General features: G+C 48.1%; 1 pseudogene; it reads left to right on the plus strand.

The window, feature by feature from the left end:
- LOC109768774 (uncharacterized) overlaps positions 1-15969 on the plus strand; it is a 79948-nt pseudogene that overhangs the window by 11055 nt on the left and 52924 nt on the right.

A 15969-nucleotide genomic window follows, 5' to 3' on the forward strand; every position in this document is an offset into this window, starting at 1 on the left:
GATCTGATGATACCCTGAGTATGCATCCAAGAAACACAACAGCTCGCATCCGGCTGTGGAGTCTATCACTTGGTCAATCCGTGGCAAAGCAAACGGATCCTTTGGGCAGGCCTTGTTCAAGCTTGTGTAGTCTATACACATGCGCCACTTGTTATTCTTCTTCAAAACCAGAACTGGATTGGCAAGCCATTCTGGAAAGAACACTTCCATGATGAAGCCGGCTGCAAGGAGCCGGGCTATCTCTTCTCCCACGATTCTTCGCTTCTCTTCTGATAGTCGGCGGAGGGGTTGCTTGACCGGCTTCGCATCAGCTCGGACATGTAATTTGTGCTCGGCGAAATCCTTCGGGACACCCGGCATGTCCTTTGGGGACCATGCGAAGATGTCTCGATTCTCACGGAGGAAGTCGGCGAGCTCGCCTTCCTATTTGCTGTCCAAGTTCGCCCCAATCACGGCGAACCTCTCCGGGTGCTCCGGGTCTAGAGGTATCTTCTTCGTCTCTTTTGCAGGCTGGAAGGAGCCCTGCGCATCACAATCCTTAGGGTTGGGCGACAAGGCAGGCTGCTTGCCGGCCATGGCCACAACCCGTTCCAACATCTTCTTCTCTTCCGCCACCACGAGGGACTCGGCCAGCCGACTGCTGGCCATGGCACACTCGATGGACTTCTTGTAGTCGCCGGCTACCGTGATGATCCCCTTCGAGCTCGGCATCTTCATCTTCAGATAGGCATAATGGGGCACAGCCATGAACTTGGCCAAAGCAGGTCGGCCAAGTAGCGCATGATAGGGGCTCTCTAGGTCCACCACCTTGAACCATATTGCTTTCCGGCGGAAGTGATCTTTGTCTCCGAAGAGAACATCCATTTTGATCTTGCCGATTGGAGAGCAAGATAGGCCGGGTACGATACCATGGAAGACAGTGCGGCTCGGCATGAGCTGCTTTGCTTTGATGTTCAGCTTGTCCATGGTGTCGCGGTACATTATGTTGATACTGCTTCCGCCGTCTATCAGGACGCGGGAAAATCTGGCAGCTCGCCTCTCCGTCGCAAGGGTGACGTCCAAGACCATAGCATAGGAGCCAGGCGAAGGCATCACCTCTGGGTGGTCGGCCTGGCTCCAGCTGATGGGCTTTTCCGACCAATGCATGAACTCGGCGGTGCTAGAGGCGACTGCGTTTACTTCTTGGTGTTGCCGGCGTCGGCTGCGCTTGTCGTCAACTTGACTCGTGAAGACGACGTAGGCGTCGTGCGCTTCGGGGAACTTGTCTTGGACAGCACCGACTGCCGGCCGGGCCGCCGGCTGCTGGGGAGCTGGAGGCGGCGGGCCGGGAGGCGGAGGCGGCACCATCCCTTCGCCCTTGGTGATGCGGGTGAGCCAGTGGCATTTCCGTGTTGTATGGTTGGACGGCTTCGCGCCGCTGTGGAATTTGCAGGGGGCATCGAGTGCTTGTTCGTAGGAGAAGGACGGCTGCCAGGGCGGCCGGCCTCCCTTCTTCTTGGGAGCGGGCCGCTCCTCGGGCTGCTCGTCTTCAACTGTGGCCACCTGCCGACTGGAGGAAGTCGGCATGGGGCCCTTGCGCTTGTGGTCGTTCTTGTAGGGGCGTCGGTTTGGGTCGCCAGCCGGCGTCTTGGGAGTCGGAGCGACTACCTTCCCCGAGGCGTCCACTCGAAGCTCGGTCTTCATGGAGGAGTCGGCAGTGGCGTACTTGTCGGTGGTAATCAGTAACTCATCGAGGGTAGCCGGCTCGTCGCAGAGGAGTCGGTGCTTGAGGAGGGTGCCCTCTCGGCACCCGGCAGTGAAGTATTCGATGGCCTGGACCTCATGCACCCCCTCGCAGGAGTTGCGGAGCTCGGCCCATCGCGTGAGGTAGTCGCGGGTCGACTCGTTGGGTCCTTGGACGCAGAGGGAGAGCTGGCGAGGCTGGGGAGGCCGCTTGTAGGTGCTAGTGAAGTTGCGGACGAAAACCTCGGTGAAGTCCAGCCAGCTGTTGATGCTGTACGGCTTGAGGCTGTTGAGCCACGTGCGCGCCGTCCCTTGCAGCATCAAGGGGACGTACTTCACGGCGACGCACCGATTGCCGTTGGCGATGCTGACGGCCGTGGAGTAGTCGATGAGCCAATCTTCTGGCTTCACCGAGCCGTTGTACTTGGGCGTGTCTCTGGGGAGCGAGAACCCTTTGGGGAAGGGCTCGTCGCGGATGCGGGGGCCAAAGCATGGCGGGCCGACATCGTCTTCTTCTTCTAACGCCAAGGACCGAGCAAGGCGGTCGATCCTGTGGCGGGCGTCACTCTCGCCGACTCCTTCTCGGCGGCCGAGTCGGTCGCCAAGAGTCGGATGTGTGATGGGTGGCGGAGTGAGGCGTCTTTCTCTTCGAGGCGGGGGAGGCGGCAGGTTTCCTTGGTGTTCGACCGCCCGAGGGCGACCATCCGCGTCGCGCTCGATAGTGATGCGAGTCCGGCTGCGGCTGGCAACTGGCTCCTTGTCTTTCTTCTGGCGCGTGCCGCTCGCAGTCGGCGAGCGGGACGTCGCGGCGTGCTCCCGGCGCGGGGGATGGCTATCAGCTCGGGCGCCGGCTTCGTGCCGTTCTGCAGCCGCGTCGATCAGCTGCTGGATCCGTCTTGTCATGTAGGGGAGCTCATCGGCTCCCAGCCCATTGAGCTCCTCTGCTGCCGCCTGAGCGGCTCGCAGATTCTCGAGCGGGGTGGCGTAGACGGGGCGATCTGCGCCCAGCATGCTGGCAACGGCTGCGCCGCGCTTCTGGACGAAGCCGGCTCGGCTCGGGCCGCTCGGCGGCGGGGTCCCGAAGGCGGCGCGGTCGACTTCGCGCTGGTGGGCCTCGGTGAGGCGTCTCATCGAGGCTCTCTTCTTGCTCTCCGTGATGAGGGCAAGACGGCGTGCCTCCAGGGTCTCGGCGTCGGCGTCGGCCGGGAGGGGGATGGAGAGGTCGTGCATCGCTGCTTGCTGAGCGTCGCGGGCGCTCCCGCCCGAGTTGGAGACGTGGCTGATGACCAGCACTTCGGTGACAGCGCTGCTGCCGCTGTCAGCTCGAGGGAGTGGGTCGTCGAAGACCACCACGTCGGAGGGGTAGGCGTCAAGCGACGCGGTGTCGGAGTCGATGAGCATCGGGTCGGTGGAGCCGACAGACTCCATGTCCGCAGCAGGCTCGCTGGAGACGTGAAGTTGGTCGAGGAGGCTGACGAGGCGGCTCTCGGGGTAGTCGGTGCTTGCGTCGGACGCAGGCTCGTCGGAGATGCGAGTCTCGCCAAGCAGATCGGCGAGGCGGCTCGCTGCGCAGGCGTCGTCGACGCCTTGCAGCGCGTCGGGGCAAACGCCATCGGGCGCAGCAGGCTGGCTGCGCTCGTGAGGAAGGAAGAGGGTTCCCGTCCAGAACAGGTCTCCGGACGACGGTGCACCTGGCCCCACGGTGGGCGCCAAATGTCGGGTGGTTGGTGCGACATATGCCAAGGAATGGCTTATCATTGTGGGAGCCAATAAAACGTCGCCGGTGCCTGGAAACGGGATGAGGCGAAGACATGCACGCCGGCGGATCTTACCCAGGTTCGGGGCTCTCCGAGGAGATAACACCCCTAGTCCTGCTCTGCGGGGTCTCCGCATGATCACTAGATCGGTAAAGGGTAGCTACAATCGCTCCTAGAGCTGTTGGGATCAAGGGAGAAGAAGAACAAGGCTAGCTCTTGCTTCCCTCTATCTATGGTGTGTGTGTGTGTGCTATCAGGGATCGAACCCTTTGCATGGGTGCTCCGGGGGGTTTATATAGGCCTACCCCCCGGGGGTACAATGGTAATCCGACTGGGAACTGGCCCCAGCCGTCAGTGTCTATGCCTGCCGGCTTCTCCGCCGGCTGCTGGGTCCCGCCGGCTGGTGGGTCCCGCCGGCTGCCGGCTCCTCGGTTGACAGGCCGGCCCCACTGCCTAGGGTCTTGTCCGCGGCTGCTTACTGTAGCCGCGCCTCTGATGACGAGGGCTTTGTCGAGGTAAGCGTGGCTACAGTGACCCGCATCGGGGGCTATCACTGTAGCCTTACCTCGTCTTGTCTCCTTAATGGGGCTCCTGCTTCGAGGAAGGGAGTCGCCGGCTTCTGGAGGCCGGCTATGCTCCTGGCCGACTAGGAAAAGCCGGGCCGCCTTCACGCCTCTCTCTGGCTGAAGGGGCCCGCGGTCCTTGGGCCGTACAGGAGGGGGTCGTGGATGACGTCGCGGCTGGCGTGGCTACAGTGCCGGGCCGCACGGGAGACATCCCCCCGTACGGCCTCCTGTAGCCATGCCTGCCTCGGGCTTCGGGGGTCGTGGGACGCACTGTGGCCATGCCCCGTCAGGTCGTCGTTATGTAGGAGTGGTTGTAGTCTTGGCCGGCTTCTAGGAGTCGGCGTCCTTCTTGGCCGGCTTCTTGGAGTCGGTGAGGCTGGGTCGCCTTCCGGGAGTCGGCTTTAGTGGTAGCCGGCCGGGGAAGGCGGCCCAAATGCTTGGAGTGCTTGAAGGCCCAAAGGCCTGATAAATTTTCTGAAGAGCCAGGGGTAGTCGGTTAGGCTACCCGTGGTCATTTACCCCGACACCTAGAGGCAATAATAAAGTTGTTATTTATTTCCTTATATCATGATAAATGTTTATTATTCATGCTAGAATTGTATTAACCAGAAACATAATACATGTGTGAATACATAGACAAACAGAGTGTCACTAGTATGCCTCTACTTGACTAGCTCGTTGATCAAAGATGGTTGTGTTTCCTAGCCATAGACATGAGTTGTCATTTGATTAACGGGATCACATCATTAGGAGAATGAGGTGATTGACTTGACCCATTCCGTTAGCTTAGCACTCGATCGTTTAGTATGTTGCTATTGCTTTCTTCATGACTTATACATGTTCCTATGACTATGAGATTATGCAACTCCCATTTACCGGAGGAACACTTTGTGTGCTACCAAACGTCACAACGTAACTGGATGATTATAAAGGTGCTCTACAGGTGTCTCCAAAGGTACTTGTTGGGTTGGCGTATTTCGAGATTAGGATTTGTCACTCCGATTGTCGGAGAGGTATCTCTGGGCCCACTCAGTAATACACATCACTATAAGCCTTGCAAGCATTGTGACTAATGAGTTAGTTGCGGGATGATGTATTACGGAACGAGTAAAGAGACTTGCCGGTAATGAGATTGAACTAGGTATCGAGATACCGACGATCGAATCTCGGGCAAGTAACATACCGATGACAAAGGGAACAACGTATGTTGTTATGCGGTCTGACCGATAAAGATCTTCGTAGAATATGTGGGAACCAATATGAGCATCCAGGTTCCGCTATTGGTTATTGACCGCAGAGGTGTCTCGGTCATGTCTACATAGTTCTCGAACCCGTAGGGTCCGCACGCTTAACGTTACGATGATAGTTATATTATGAGTTTATATGTTTTGATGTACCGAAGGTTGTTCGGAGTCCCGGATGTGATCACGGACATGACGAGGAGTTTCGAAATGGTCGAGACATAAAGATTGATATATTGGAAGCCTATGTTTAGACATCGGAAGTGTTCCGGGTGAAATCGGGATTTTTCCGGAGTACCGGGAGGTTACCGGAACCCCCGGTAACTTAATGGGCCTTAGTGGGCCTAGGTGGAAGAGAGGAGAGGAGGCCAGGGCTGGGCCGCGCGCCCCTCCCCCAGTCCGAATAGGACAAGGAGAGGGGGGCGGCGCCCCCCTTCCTTCCTCCCCTCCACCTCTTCCCCCTTTCTCTTCTAGTCCAACATGGAAAAGGGGGGGGAGTCCTACTCCCGGTAGGAGTAGGACTCCTCCTGGCGCGCCTCTCCTCTAGGCCGGCCGAACCCCCCCTTGATCCTTTATATACGGGGGCAAGGGGGCACCTCTAGACACACAATTGATCAACGATCTTTTAGCCGTGTGCGGTGCCCCCCTCCACCATATTACACCTCGATAATATCGTAGCGGTGCTTAGGCGAAGCCCTGCGTCGGTAGAACATCATCATCATCACCACGCCGTCGTGCTGATGAAACTCTCCCTCAACACTCGGCTGGATCGGAGTTCGAGGGACGTCATCGAGCTGAACGTGTGCTGAACTCGGAGGTGCCGTGCATTCGGTACTTGATCGGTCGGATCGTGAAGACGTACGACTAAATCAACCGCGTTGTGTTAACGCTTCCTCTTTCGGTCTACGAGGGTACGTGGACAACACTCTCCCCTCTCGTTGCTAAGCATCACCATGATCTTGCGTGTGCGTAGGAATTTTTTTGAAATTACTACGTTCCCCAACACCACCGCCTCCTCCTGCTCCTCCAACTCCGACCCCGCGGCGGCGGCGTGGACGCCCCCGTCCGCCTACCTCGTCCCATGGGTGCGCCCCGGCGGCCACGGGGCTGAGGGTGGCGGCAGGGGATACTACCCCGGCAGCCACAAGGACGCCAACTGCGCCTATGAGATCTGCCTCGCGAGCATCAACGCCACGCGGGGCCTCCTCCTGCCCGAGGCCGCCTGCGTGCGCTGCTACTTCGCCGCTGCCGCCAGGGACTGGAGGTCCAGGATGCGCTCGCTCTTCCTCGCCCGCAATGGCAGCGCTACGCCCGGGTCCGCTGTCACCGAGTCGTGGACACCGCCGCTGCGCTCCACCGCCAAGACAAGGAGGCCCTGGCGGGAGTCCGCGGCCGCCAGGGCCCGGAGGTCCTCGTCGCTGGACTGGGCGCTCTACGTGCTGACAACTCACAAGTATAGGGGATCGCAACAGTTTTCGAGGGTAGAGTATTCAACCCGAATTTATTGATTCGACACAAGGGGAGCCAAAGAATATTTGCAAGTATTAGCAGCTGAGTTGTCAATTCAACCAACCCTGGAGATTAATTATCTGTAGCAATATGATTAGTAGCACAGTAATATGAAAATTTTGTTAGCAGTGGTAACAGTAATAGTAAAGGTAACACTAATAGCAATGGTTTTGTAGCAGTTGTGACAGCAGCTATAACAATAGTAACTTAGCAGAAACAATATGTGGAAAATTCATAGGCATTGGATCGGTGAACTCGTTGGATGATATTCATCATATAACATTCATAACCTAGGGCGATATAAAACTAGCTCCAGTTCATACTCATAATGTAGGCATGTATTCCATAAATAGTCATACGTGCTTATGGAAGGAACTTGCATGACATCTTTTGTCCTACCCCCCCCCTCCCCGTGGCAGCGGGGTCCATATGGAAACTAAGGGACATTAAGGCCTCCTTTTAATAGAGAACCGGAACAAAGCATTAGCACACAGTGAATACATGAACTCCTCAAACTACGGTCATCACCGGAAAGTATCCTGAATACTGTCACTCCAGGGTTTACGGATCATAACACGTAATAGGTGACTATAACTTTCAAGATCGGATCTAGAACATAGATATAATGGTGATAACATAAACGGTTCAGATCTGAAATCATGGCACCCGGCCCCAAAGTGACAAGCATTAAGCATGGCAAAGTCATAGCAACATCAATCTCAGAACATAATGGATACTAGGGATCAAGCCCTAAAAAAACTAACTCGATTACATGATGAATCTCATCCAACTCCTCACCGACTAGCGAGCCTACGAAGGAATTACTCACTCCCGATGGGGAGCATCATGGAATTGGCGATGGAGAAGGGTTGGTGATGACGAAGATCGAAGATCCCCCTCTCCGGAGCCCCAAACGGGCTCCAGATCTGGCCTCCCGATGAAGAACAGGAGGTGGCGGCGGCTCCGTCTCGTGAAACGCGATAATTCTTCCTCTCTGATTTTTTCTCCAAAAATAGGATTTCATAGAGTTGGAATCAGGGTCTGCGGGGCCACCAGGTGGGCACAAGGCACCTGGGCGCACCAGGAGGGGCGCTTGCCCTGGTGGGTTGTCACTACTAGGGAAAACCTTATACACAGAGGTATAGCAGTAGCGTTGGTTAGAACAGAGCGCTACTGCTACTTAGTAGTAGCGCGTGTCAATAAAGCACGCTACAGCTATGGTTATATCAGTAGCGTGTCTGCTGGAAAAAGCTCTACTACTATAATTCCCACCCTATTGCCGGTAGGCTAGGAATAGTAGTAGCGGTGCCGCAAAAAGTACGCTACCGCTAAGTGCCTTGTAGTAGTGTGTTTTCTGTATAGAACACTATTGCTAAAAAAGAAAATAAAATGGAAAAGTAAATGAAAATGAAAGAAGTAGAAAAAGGAGAAATGAAAAAAAGAATATGTAAAGATAAACAAAAGAAAAAGAAAATGAAAGGAGAAAGGCATAGCAGTAGCGCTTGTTTCCACAAAGAGCTATAGTTACTCTAGCAGTAGCGCATTCTATAAGCCCGCGCTATAGCTACGTTCCTTAGATAAAAGGAAAATAAAAGGGAAAATAAATAACTACTTCCTATAGTAGTAGCGCGTTTTGGTAGAAAGCGCTATAATTAACTTAGCTATAGCGCTTTTTTCCTACCAGCGCTACTGCTATTTTGACTTAACCCCGCGCGGGCTCAAAATTCTGCTAAGTCCTTTCACCCCTCTCCCCCCTCTCCCCCAACTCCTTTGTCGCCGCCGTTGATCGCCCTACCCAATTGAGCATGCCCTCGACATCACCGCCGCCGCCCGAGGCCGCCCTCGACCTCACCATCGCCGCCCTCGACCTTACCGCCGCCGCCCTCGACCTCACCGCCGCCGCCCGAGCCCGCCCAGGACCGCCGTCGCCCGAGCCCGAGCCCACCCTCACCACCGACCGTAAGGCTCTCCCTCTCCTCTTCCATGCCCTCCTCTCTCTCTCTCTGCTGTGATGATGTTCATATGAACCCTAGATTTGTTTAGGGCAGTAGGCATTTTTTTAGCATTTAGGAAAAAAATTAGCATTTTTTTTGGAAATTAGCTAGGGCAACTTTTTATGAAAAAGCCTAAACAATAATTCCATTTAGCTTTAAATTAACAGAGGGAATATAAATAATAGTAGCATTTAGCTTTAAATTAATAGAGGCTGTAAACAAAAAACAATAGCATTTAGCTATAAGAATTTATTTGGACTATGGACATGAATCTGGTCCAAATTTCATTCAAATGAAATTTGAATTATTTGGACTATGGACCTGAATATTTTTGGAGAAATTGGGTGTAGGTACTAAGGTCTTGCTGTGGAAATTTTGGTGAGGTCAGAAGGGTTAGAGAAAATGGAGTTCCTTTGCAATTTCTAATAAGGTGAAGTATTGTTGGCATATTTGCTCTAAAACAATTTGGATGAAAAGAAAATAATGTGTGTGTGTGTGTGTGAGAGAGAGAGAGAGGAATAGCTAGAACAGAATTTGGGTTTTGTCCTAGGCAGAGAAGTGTTTAGTGAGGTCATTTTGCAAAGGATTTTGGTTTTCAAAAATAACACTATTTCTCAAGGAAAAGAATTTAGGAAGTTTTATTTTAAAGATGATCCCTTCCTAGAGTTTTAGCTTTAGACAAACACAAAATTATTTAGCTATAAATAAAAAACAGTAGCTATGGCATTTAGCTATAAACAAAAAACAGAATTGTTTTTCTTTTCAAAAACTGGGTTAAAGTAATTGTTGTTATGTAAACGAAAAAACAAGATTGATGTTATATGATATATGTCATTGATGTTCATTTGCATATTCCATTATTGTTGATTATATCTTTTCACTGAAGTGGTCATGTTATATGAAAATTTGTCAATAGTGTTTGCTCAATATATATGCAACATTGAAGTGTATCGATTGTGCCCAAGTGGGCTTTTGTTGTTTGCAGGGAATCACTCCGAGTGGCCTATGTTTTGCCGGAATGTTGATTCATTTCCGTTCCGGCAAATTTCAGGCGCTTTATTTGTCCAGTTTGTAGCAAAGGTCATGCCGAAATTTTCCGTGAATTTCGGCATGACTTGTGCTACAAACTAGGACATATCGAGTGCCCAGGATTTGCCGCAACGGGAATGAATCAACATTCCTGCAAAACATTGGCCTTTTTTATGTCATTATTCATTTTATTTGGTCTAGAATTAATTGACTACATTTGGACAGGGTTAGCAACGATGAAGGACAGGGTTCTGGTGATTGCAGCGTCTACGCGGCGGCAGACACCTATTTGAACCTTCTCGTTGAGCAACGATTGTTGTAGGGCCCACCTGCCACATCCGATACTGAGACCGACATCAAGACCGGCGCTAAGATTGATACTGGCGCCGAGACCGACGCCGATACTGGCACCAAGACTGGCGAAGCCGGTATAGAACCGAAACCAAAGAGGCAACGACGCCCAAACAACCTCATCACTACTAGACTGGTGGTCACTGATATGTCTCCAACGTATCTATAATTTTTGATTGTTCCATGCTGTTTTTTATAAATCTTGGATGTTTTATAATCATTTTATAGTCATTTTATATCATTTTTTGGGTACTAACATATTGACATAGTGCCAAGTGCCAGTTGCTGTTTTCCATGTTTTTTACATCGCAGGAAATCAATATCAGACGGAGTCCAAATGCCATGAAACTTTACGATGATTTTTATGGACCAGAAGGAAGATATTGGGCCCTGGTTGCACCTGGGGGAGTCCCGAGGAGGGGACAACCCACCAGGGCGCGCCAGGAGGCCAAGACGCGCCGTGGTGGGTTGTGCCCACCTCGACGCCCCCCGAACCGCCTCTTTGATCTATAAATACCCCAATATTCCAGAAACCCTAAAAGCGTCGACGAAATATTCATCCAGCAGCCGCAGAGTTCAGAACCACCAGATGCAATGTAGACACCATCTCGGATGGGGTTCACCACCTCCATTGGTGCCTCTCCGATGATGCGTGAGTAGTTCTTTGTAGACCTTCGGGTTCGTAGTCAGTAGCTAGATGGCTTCCTATCTCTCGCGGAATTGTCAATATAATGGTCTCTTGGAGATCCATATGATGTAACTCTTTTGTGGTGTGTTTGTTGGGATCTGATGAACTTCGAGTTTATGATCAGTTATATCTTTTTATATCCACGAAATTTATTTGAGTTTCTTTGATCTCTTATATGCATGATCTCTTATAGCCTCGTATTTCTTCTCCGATATTTAGGTTTTGTTTGGCCAACTTGATCTATTTATCTTGCAATGGGAAGAGGTGCCCGGTAGTGGGTTCGATCTTACGGTGCTTGATCCCAGTGACAGAAAGGGAAACAACACGTATGTATCGTTGCTACTAAGGATAAAAAGATGGGATCTATATCTAAGCAATAGATAAACGGATCTTGTCTACATCATGTCATCGTTCTTATTGCATTACTCCGTTTTTCCATGAACTTAATACACTAGATGCATGCTGGATAGCGGTCGATGTGTGGAGTAATAGTAGTAGATGCAGGCAGGAGTCGGTCTACCAATTTTGGACGTGATGCCTATGTAATGATCATTGCTTGGATATTGTCATAATTATTTGAAGTTCTATCAATTACCCAACAGTAATTTGTTTACCCACCGTTTGCTATTTTTCTCGAGAGAAGCCACTAGTGAAACCTACGGCCCCCGGGTCTTCTTTCTCATATATTTGCTTGCGATCTACTTTTCCTTTGCATTTTTATTCAGATCTATTAAACCAAAAATACAAAAATACTTTGCTGCACTTTATTTTATTTCCGATCTATTATTTCAATCTATTATAAATTTATGGCATCGTTACCCGAAAGGGATTGACAACCCCTTTAACATGTCGGGTTGCGAGGTGTTGTTATTTGTGTGCAGGTGTTGTTTATGTTGTGTTGCTTGGTTCTCCTACTGGTTCGATAACCTTGGTTTCATCACTGAGGGAAATACCTACCTTCGCTGTGCTACATCATCTCTTCCTCTTTGGGGAAATACCGACGTAGTCCTAGCAGACAGGAGCTTTCTGGCGCTATAGTCAGGGAGCAATCAAAACGAATTTCTGGCGCCGTTGCCGGGGAGGATCTTCAACATAACCAGGTTCCTAAGCACAAATCTCATCTCCTCGCAATTTACATTGTTTGCCATTTGCCTCTCGTTTTCCTTTCCCCCACTTCACAAAAATTTGCCGTTTTATTCGCCCCTCTTTTCCCTTCGCCGTCTTCTTGCCGGATATGTTTTTGCATGCAATCTTGTTTGCCGTTATGGATAGTTCTTCCTCTTTTTCTTGCACTCCCAAGGACGAGATCCTCAACTTTAAACAAAGGGGAGGAGAAAATTTAAAAGATGCTTGGTATAGAATTTGCAATGCTCATAATAGATCTATCTGTAAGCAATCTACAGTTGTGCTTCTGCGTTGTTTTTATGTTGGCATCACCACTTGGTATAGATTCATCCTTGATACGATTACCGGTGGAAATTTCTTAATGAGTCCTCCTTTTGATGCTCTTAATGCTATGGGAAATTTAGTAGGCTCACCACCTCTTATGGTTAATGAAACAATTTTGACTCTTGAGCATGTTATGGAAAGACAAGATGCTATTGAAAAGAAAATGCTCACTAAATATCATATGGAAATTATACATAAAAAGATGCATAATTTTGCTACTACTATTGGGTCAAAAGCGGGCGATATTTTTAAGTTGTTAAAAGAGAGGGGTACCTTAATCCATGAAAGAATAGAAGAAAGTCTGTCTCGGATCGATAAATTGGAAGAAATCTTTAGTAATCTAAGCACGGCTTTTACTGCCACTAAAATTATTGAGGAAACTCCCGTAAAGAGTAGGAGATCTAGGAACAAGGGTGCAACTTCTAGTAATAATGATAAGGGAGACCTTAAGATGATTAGCATCCATCCGGATTTTGTTGAAGTGATAAGAGATCCTTTTTGTAAGAATGAATTATTTAAATTTACCCCTAGGAGTACTGCTATTGAAGGTCTTTATGCTAAATCTTTGAAGGATTCTAAGTGTTTGATTTAAGAGTTGGACAAAGAAGACAAAACTCAGATCCTTGCCTTACGTCTAGCTAAGGGCGAGCGCTTGTTGGGAGGCAACCCAATGAATAAAATTTATTTTTGCTTTTTTGCTTTCTGTTCTTGTGTGTTCACACAATTATGCCTCTGGTATGATTGTGTTTTTTGTGTTTTAATTAGTTTTTGTACGAAGTAAAACCTTTAGGATCTTCTTGGGTGATAGTTGTTTGATCTTGCTGAAAAAGAAAGAAACTTTGTGCTCACGAAAATAATTTTCATAAATCAAAGAAAAGAGATTTTGCCCTGATTCTTTTTGCAGAAGATTAATATACAAATTACCCTGGTCGTCCTAATTTTGTAGAATTTTTGGAGTTCCATAAGTATTTGAAAGTTCCAGATTACTACAGACTGATCTGTTTTGACAGATTCTGTTTTCTTTGTGTTGTGTGCTTATTTTGATGGCTCTATGGTTTACTTTGATGAGTTTTTGCCATATAGAAGTTGGAATACAGTAGATATAATACAAAAACAAAATATGAATTGGTTTGATACAACACTTATAGTAGTGGTTTGCTTTCTTTTACTAACGGATCTCACAAAGGTTTTGTTGAGTTTTGTGTGATTGAAGTTTTGGGTTATCTTCCGATGGATGAAAGAAGGATAGAAGAGCCTAAGCTTGGGGATGCCCCGGCATCCCTAGCTATTATCCAAGAATGAGCAACCAACTAAGCTTGGGGATGCCCCCTAGTGGCATCCCCTCTTTCTTCTAACGACCATCGGTATTTTACTCGAGACTATATTTTTATTCGTCACATGATATGTGTTTTGCTTGGAGCGTCTTGTATGATATGTGTCTTTGCTTGTTTTATTTTGTGTTTTAAGTCATCAATCCTTGATGGACACACCTATTTGAGAGAACCAAAATTATATCATGACTTGTTAGAATTGCTCTCTGTGCTTCACTTAAATCTTTTATGAGCTAGGACTTGTTCTAGTGCTTCACTTTTATCTTTTTGAGCACGGTGTGCTTAGTATTTTTGAAGAAATGCTCTCTTGCTTCACTTATATTTATTTGAGAGTTAGTAAAATTTTGAAGAATTTTTCTCTTACTTCACTTAAATTATTTTGAGAGAAAGAAAAAATGTATGCTCATGATCTTCACTTATATTTGTTTGAGCTTATGAAAAGCAACACATGAAAATTAGTCCCAAAGTGATAGATATCCAAGAAGGATAAGGTAAAGAAAAAATTTCATGAAGATCATTGGACAAAATAAACTTGATTCTTAGTAATAGTTTTGAGATATGATGATGTGATATGTGAGTTATGTTGATGAGTAATTATGCTTTAGTAAGAATATTGGTGTTAAGGTTTGTGATTCCCTATGCATGCACGAAAGTCAATAATCATGCAATAAAAATTATATCCTACTTGTGGTGCATTATTCGGTGTTAATTATGCTTAATGCTTGCTTATGAGATTATTCGTTTCTTGGTTGGTCACTTCTCAATCTTTTTGCTAGCCTTCATTTTGCACTAAGTGTGATCTCTACTTGTGAATCCAAAATCCTTTAAACCAGTTTTGCCACATGAGTCCACTATATCTACCTATATGCGGTATTCTTTTGCCGTTCTAAGAAAATTTGCATGTGCCATCTCTAATTTTCAAAATAAACTTCTCTTTTGTGTGTTTGTTTCGCTTGTGGAACGGTAACGGGTGGCTAATATTTTCCATGCTGGATGTGTTATTCTCACGATGAGTGTTTATTCACTTGTCATTGCACGAGAGTAAGGCAAAGGTTTTAGGGATTCCCAGTCCCGAAATGCAAAAATGAATTTACTTTATGTTGCCAAATAATAAATTCCTTGGAAAGTGTTGGTATGGAAGGCAGCCGTGGATACGGTTAGCCATGGAAAGTGAAAGAATGGTGGAAAAAGGAATAAACTTTATTTTCTGTTTGGGAACCGCCTATGGCATATCTAGCATGAAAAGTGTTGGGAACTCTAGGTCATTTTCATTAGTGGGATGGATACACCTCCCAAAATGTTTTTATCTCTAATTTTTTCGCTTTGAGCTCTGGCACCTCTACAAATCCCTACTTCCCTCTGTGAAGGGCCTTTCTTTTACTTTATGCAATTTTTATTTTGAATTTTAGTCTCCATCTTATGTTATAAAAGCACCAACTAGCTAAGAGGCAATATGATCATGCTTAAGTATTGGGTGTAGCTAATATTCGAGTGTGTTTCATGAATGGATCAATGTTTGAGCATGATGGGCTAGGGATAACTTGTTTTAGCATTGATATTTTGAAAGACATGGTTGCTTGTTGATATGCTTGAGTATCTAAATTATTATGTCAAAACTAGACTATTGCTTTGAATCACATAAAAGTCCAAATGTCCGTGCTATAAAGAAAAGAATATGATATGACATGATAAACAACACTCCACATCAAAAATTCTGTTTTTATCACTTACCTGCTCGAGGACGAGCAGGAGTTAAGCTTGGGGATGCTAATACGTCTCCAACGTATCTATAATTTGTTATTGTTCCATGCTGTTTTATTATAAATCTGGGATGTTTTATAATCATTTTATAGTCATTTTTTAATCATTTTTGGTACTAACCTATTGACATAGTGCCAGTTGCTGTTTTTCCATGTTTTTACATCGCAGGAAATCAATATCATACGGAGTACAAATGCCACGAAACTTTACGATGATTTTTATGGACCAGAAGGAAGATATTGGGCCCTGGTTGCACCTGGGGGAGTCCCGAGGAGGGGACAACCCACCAGGGTGCGCCAGGAGGCCAAGGCGCGCCCTGGTGGGTTGTGCCCACCTCGGGTGCCCCCTGGACCGCCTCTTTGCTCTATAAATACCCCAATATTCCAGAAACCCTAAAAGCGTCGACGAAATATTCATCCAGCCACCACAGAGTCCAGAACCACCAGATCCAATCTAGACACCATCTCGGATGGGGTTCACCACCTCCATTGGTGCCTCTCCGATGATGCGTGAGTAGTTCTTCGTAGACCTTCGGGTCTGTAGTCAGTAGCTAGATGGCTTCCTCTCTCTC

The sequence above is a fragment of the Aegilops tauschii genome, chromosome 5 (genome assembly GCF_002575655.3).
Source record: "Aegilops tauschii subsp. strangulata cultivar AL8/78 chromosome 5, Aet v6.0, whole genome shotgun sequence".
Lineage (NCBI taxonomy): Eukaryota > Viridiplantae > Streptophyta > Magnoliopsida > Poales > Poaceae > Aegilops > Aegilops tauschii.